Source organism: Ammodytes marinus (assembly GCF_949987685.1).
Source record: "Ammodytes marinus genome assembly, chromosome: 9".
Classification (NCBI taxonomy): Eukaryota; Metazoa; Chordata; class Actinopteri; order Uranoscopiformes; family Ammodytidae; genus Ammodytes; species Ammodytes marinus.
Window position 1 is genome coordinate 31,428,665 of NC_137213.1, and position 6,530 is coordinate 31,435,194.

General features: G+C 39.0%; 1 protein-coding gene across 1 annotated transcript in view; it reads left to right on the top strand.

The window, feature by feature from the left end:
- Positions 1 to 3,357: 3,357 nt before the first annotated feature.
- tmem71 (transmembrane protein 71) overlaps positions 3,358 to 6,530 on the top strand; it is an 18,422-nt gene continuing 15,249 nt past the window's right edge. The window contains exon 1 of the mRNA XM_080034538.1: positions 3,358 to 3,473. The gene's annotated coding sequence lies outside the window, so the exon portion shown is untranslated. The remainder of the gene's footprint in view (positions 3,474 to 6,530) is intronic.

Consider the following 6,530-nt stretch of genomic DNA (forward strand, 5'->3'; position numbering starts at 1 on the left):
TGTGGCCCTAAAACTCTTCTGTACTTTAGTATGTAGTGTAGTAAAAAGAAAGAGCATGTGATTTGGAACGCAGGGTAAGTGTCTTTAGTTGGAGCTGCTGTTTGTGTCTGTTAATTATCATTGCTGTTAGTCTACCTAACTTTTGACCATGTAGGGGGCGCTCCTTCCTAGTGGCTATACATGATTGTTGAAGATTGTTTGGGACTTACTGTATTTGGTGTTTTGTTATTTCTCTTCCACTGCATGGGTCTAAAGAAAGAAAGCACCGGACATTCCTTTATGTGCTTTTATTTAATGACATATTAGGATATCACTCTGAGGTGTTATGGAAGTGCAATTAATATGCTAATCAATGTGGAGATGATTCATTATTTTCTTTGCTATAAATATACTGATTTGTAGGTGAGGTACATCTGTACATTAAATCATTGAACAAGTGTCATTGAACAGACTTGGATACTGATTGGATGTGTGAACAAACTGAATGTTTTGATCCTAAATAAACAAATGGATAAACAAATAGTTTTGTTCTCGTCTTCATTCCAGGGTTAAATCCAACGCTGCTGGAGAACACGCAAAACTAACATTAGAGTTTAACTGAGACATTCCTGAAACACCACAAGTCTAATGTGCGATTATACTACCTGGGTAAACTGTACAGGTGCGCTCCCCGGCACCATCTTTGAGTCAGTGGCATCGCTCTCCTCCTCCTTTCCCTCAAGGCAACTCTAAAGTGACCTGTGCCTGAGTTGACAAGAGGTTTTCTAAAGAGCACCCCCTCCCCTTCTTCAATGTTTCCTTCCTTACCAGTCTCTCTTGCTCTGACAAAGAGGATAAACTGGGGACCCTAAAGATTTTTGTCTTTGTTTCTTTCTTGCCTTCTCCACACCAGCAGCCAGTTGGGTCGGGATCTGGTCATATCTCGACCGGAATTTTCTCATCCGCCAGACTTTAAAAATACATGAAGGGGACATTTTCAAGGTTAGTTGGCCTTGCTCAGAGTGTGCATCTGGGGTTCTCTGTCAACCTCCATGTGTGATTGTCCTGATGGAGTTGGCAGGACATCATACACCGAACATAAGAGGAAGTCGATCTGGAGTCCCTCCATGTTCCTTTTGTCCTTTCAGGTCAAAACTCTCTCTTGCACATCCTCCCACCTTGTCCAGCCGCTCTGTGCCTTATTCAACCTGCTCCTGCACCTTGCTCCACTGCTATTTCAAGTTAGCTTTCCTCCAGCTCACAGTGGTGTTACAGCCCAGACCCACACTGCCCTGGGCTACGGCTCTGGGGATATTGACATGATGCAGGTGATCCTGGCTCCACCTCCCTCTGTGATCTGCTGGCTGACTGCTTGGGCTTGTGACATGTCCTGACCTCTACGCCTGCCCTGCAAACTGTCTCTTGCTAGCCTGGCACCGCCCACCTACCCTCTAAAGATGGTCTGGGAGGACCAGGCTAGTCGCTTGCTGCCTGTGCTGTACTATTCAATCCAGCAGAAGCTTCTTGGGACGCCCAGGTAGGACTTGGATCTTCTCCAGTCCCCCCACAGTGGAACCTTGTTAACGAGCAGTGGCCGGAGCAGTCTGGGAAGAACCCCCATGTTGGAATCCACAGGCCCTGTGATGTGTAGGCCGCTCTTATCAGTGATGTCATCCAGGTTTCTGCCTGAATGAACATCTCTATTACCTTCTGGTTGTCATTGGTGTCCGCTCTGTACCACTTTACCAAGCTTTTCATCGGCTTCTCTTGCTTTTCTTTAAAAAAAAAGGTTTTATGGGTGTGACGGGGAGGGGAGGATAAAGAGTGAGCCCATGCACTTGCTTGGTCGTGGGGGTATCTTACAATACATATTTCCATGGCAATTAGTGTTGGGTTTTTCCCTTACAACATATGTGCTTTAGTCTGCCAAGCCTCCTCACCTTAGCTGTGTTGACCTTTGGGAAAGACCAGTCCATATGAAGTTCTCAGGTCCTTATGAAGCAAGGGAGCACATAAAGAGAGAATGCAGATGCATAGCTATGAGGAAATATGTGGATATGTGACTATGTAAGATTGCTAATGGTATAACTATATCAAAATAACATTCTTTGCACTGATGGTCTCGTTTACTGTTACAGTTTTTTTTATAATCATCAGAGGAAAAATTAGACCATTTTTAAGTTCGTCATAGGAGGTTTTACTTCGCCCAAATTTAATTTTGTATCACTCTTACAAATGCTCCAATCAGACACAGCAGAAACAACAACAGAACTTCCAGGATGTTTTTACTGCTGAGAGGAATTTAGGGGAAGTTCTATTTCCAAGCTGCATCACGCAGGTCAAACTTTTAGCGGACGAGTTTCTATTTCTCCTTCAAAATAAGAGTGGGATGCATTGTCTATTTATTACAATAAAAAAAAAATATGAATAAAATACTAAACATTTTAGATTTCCTCTGAATGTTTCCCTGTTTGCTCATAGTGGCTGAATCATTTTGTATATGAGTGTTATATTTTGCCAATTCACATTTTCCATTATTTTATTTATTTATTTATTTTATTTTTTTTGGGGCATTTTCAAGCTTTATTGATAGTACAGAGTGAAATGGAGAAACAGAGAGAGAGAGAGGGGGGATGACATGCAGTAAAGGTCCACGGGTCGGATTCGAACCCGCGACCACTGCAACGAAGGCCGGAGCCAATATGGTACACGCTCTATCCACTACCCCACCGGAGCGCCTCCATTTTTTTAATCAAACGTTCTGTTGCGTCTATGAAGGGAAACTGTTAACCATAGGATTTAAATGTTTGAATCTGTGCACTTAAATCACCAATGAAACAGAAACACAAGTGTCTGTGTATATGTGTGTATGTAATTAACGGTGAGGGACTGGTTGAACATTACTATTCGTTATGATGGATAATTAACTTGTAACTGTTTTAATTAGGCTATTGTCTCTTTCATTCAATTGATCTGAATGTTTTAAATTGTTGTTGTCTGTGTGTGTGTGTGTGTGTGTGTGTGTGTGTGTGTAAACTTGTTATGTATTCTCATTATATATTGTGTATCCGTACAAACTCGACGTCATTGTAAAAGAGGGTCACCCCTCAATTGATCTTTCGAGGTTAAATAAAGGAAAATGAAATTAATGAAAATAATAAGAAGTAGCTTTCATTGTTTTGCATTTCAGTCACACTACATATTTAGGCAATAATAATATCATGATTTTACTTTGGATGCCGTGACCGGAACCAGTTGTCTTTAGCGGTTTATCTTGACAGTTTTTTCCCCCCCGGTCTTTCCTGTGTGTGGGCGAGGCTCAGTAGTGTCAGCTGCTGCGACGCTCCTGATTGTCTTTTTCTAACCGGAGGAAAAAACCTCAAGGATTTTTATATTCAAACAAAAACAAAAGTGTTTAAGAAGAGAGAAGAAGAACGGATATAACATTTCACACGAAGAAGAATCTTCCTCAACCTACAGAGAAAAGACACCCGGTGAGTTTAGAACAGTCCCGTTATTTCTTTGTCTGTAGATTCCTCTCGTAGATTCTGCGAGATAGACAAGAATGTACGAAAAACAAGCCCGAGAACCATAAACTAAATTCCCCTAAATCCATTTAATTCCCTTAATATAATAATAATAATAATTATGTATAATTGCCAAAAACTAACTTTATTTTCAAATGATTTAGTGATGAATTGTGACACTTTATTTCATTTAGCTGCTCTATGACAAAAGGCAAGCTTGGGTCATTTCCTAACATATTCTTTTTTGCTAGAATTATTTAAAAAAAATGTATATCTTATGATAAGGATGTTATAGGCTACTTTCAGGAGGACCATACCAACAGACATGGAAATATTCCAAGAGTGTAGCAGCCAAGAATAGCGCAATGTAAGATACCATATCAGTGTGATAATGGATTTACAAGTTAAATATACTGTATATATATATCTATATATATATAGATATATATATAGATATATATACAAATAGGCCTTCATAAGTTCAATTATATGGACAATAAACACGTATTATATAAACACATATAAACACGTATTATGCATTTCAGCAATACTGAAAAAGTCGTTGAGAACCATTTTATTCACTTCTTCTGCCTACACACTTAGTAGGAATTCTTTATTATATTTGGTGTTATTTAAAAGTACAATGCAATGTGATATTATTAGAACAAGGTTAACTGTAAACTCAAAATAGAGCGTCAAACAGCCTAAAATAATTGGTACTAATGCAACTGTAGGCTACAGAGGAAAATAAAGAAATAAAGTTCTCTAAATATTAATAATATTATCAGAATACCTTTTATTATCACTATACACATGAACAATACATTAAAAGCAGCTCCAACTCATGTAGACATGTAGAATATAAAATTAAGATATAAAATTTAATAAATTGTGCATAAAAAAGGGGGGTGGTGGGGTAAGGTTCACAGTTCTGCGGCCTATATGCACATCCATAAAAAGAATAAATAGGATTTCTATATACAGTATGGGTTATTATTGCAAATATTGAATTGTTATGTGATTTATGTGTATGTGGTTGGTCTAAATATGGATATAATATTACAGAGACTTTGTGTGTTGCACCTTTAGACCGTGAAATGGTTTGGCCCATCTCTGTGTTTCCTGTTACGCATTTTCCTCCAACATCATGGTGCTGCAAGGCATGATGGGTAATGCATAGTGTGGGAAGGGACCCCACACACACGCAGAGAGAGACACATGCACGCACGCGCACACACAAATACACATATACACACACACGCATGCAGAGAGAGAGAGACACGCACGCACACACACAAAATTCCACTCCAAGGTGTCTCTCTCTCCTCTCTCCATCCCTCCCTCTCTTTCTCTCTATCTCTCACACACACACACACACTTTAGGGGGGATATTGGATAAATAAATGTAATCCTGTTAATAAGCCCTGAAGGAATATATATTGGAAATATACTGCATGTAATATGTAATATGTATACATTTTTACCTCTATGCCATCGGTGTATGGGTGAATGTGGTAAGATATGTAAAGCGCTTTGGGGCTGAGAAAACCGTCTAGAAAGCGCTATATAAGTCAAGTCCATTTACCATTTCTTTGAGTTTTGCATTATATGATATTGGTTTAGGATTTTTCCACAATAGTTTTTTTTATTCAAATGTGTCTGTATCTGTATATTTATGTGTTTAACCATTTAATCTGACCCTCTGAAGGTCATTTGTGTAGAAACACCAGGAGGATATACACTCATTTCACCCTGGCAAAACACTGGCAAATTACAGAATATAGGATTAAACATATAGCCTACATTCAGCACTAGCTATGTATGCAGAGATAGGCCTACATTTAAAAAAATAACTAATAGGCCTACTGCCAAAAAAGAAATGTACTAACAAAATTTAAAGAATGGAATATTGTTTAAAATAGGAATTTATTGAAAGGTTAGACTTTGCTTACTGGCCTGTATACATTCATTAATTTTTTTCATTTTCCTTTATTTATTCTCGAAAGATCAATTGAGGGGTGATGACCCTCTTTTACAATGACGTCGAGACAAATTACAGATACACAATATACAATGAGAATACACAACAATCTTACAAAGAGACAACAACAATTAAAACATTCAGATCAATTGAATAAAACAGAACAATAGCCTAATTAAAACAGTTACAAGTGGAGTGGGGCTGATTCAAAATAATAACTTTAAATTGGTTAACAGTTATGAGTGTATTTATTTAAATTTGATGTTGTAGGCTGTTCCAGGAGTCAGGGGCACTGTGGCTAAACATACATCAAGAAAACGTGTAACTTGTCAGTGCATCACAGACATTAGATGAGTAGCTACCTGCTGTAAGTTCCCTTATTGAAAAACATTTGAAAAAGCAATTAAGTTGATGTTCTTTCTCTTCAAAGGATCAACATGTGTCCTATGAACATTTTCATGCAGTTCGATCAATCAATAAGCTTTATTTAAAAAAAAAATGTTTGGCATTTTTTTTTAATGCTTTATTGATAGTGTAGAGACAGAGTTGAAATGGGGCAGAGAGGGGAGTGACATGCAGAGAACGACCGCGGGCTGGAATCGAACCCGGGTCCGCTGCTGGCCGAGGCCCATGGGGGGGGGGTGACGCCCTACCAACTGAGCTAAGGGCGCCCCCCAATAAGCTTTATTTTCACTTTAAAGACACCGAGGTTTCCCTCATTTACAGTGAGGATGAGCATACACTATAGAAATATAAGGATAACATGTGATGAACAGAGAAAACAGAGATAGAATATGCTAAAGGTCAGCCACAGATATGAGTTTACTGTGGTTGTGTTCAGGAAAATAAAAGACAATTGGACGGATGAAATAACTGGGTCAGGGGCTGCAAACAGAGACTCCCTGTGTTATAGTGTGTGTGTGTGTGTGTGTGTGTGTGTGTGTCTCTCTCTCTCTCTCTATTTCTGCGTGCGTGCGTGTGTGTCTCTCTCTCTCTCTCTCTCTCTCTCTCTCTCTCTCTCTCTCTCTCTCTCGCTCTCTCTA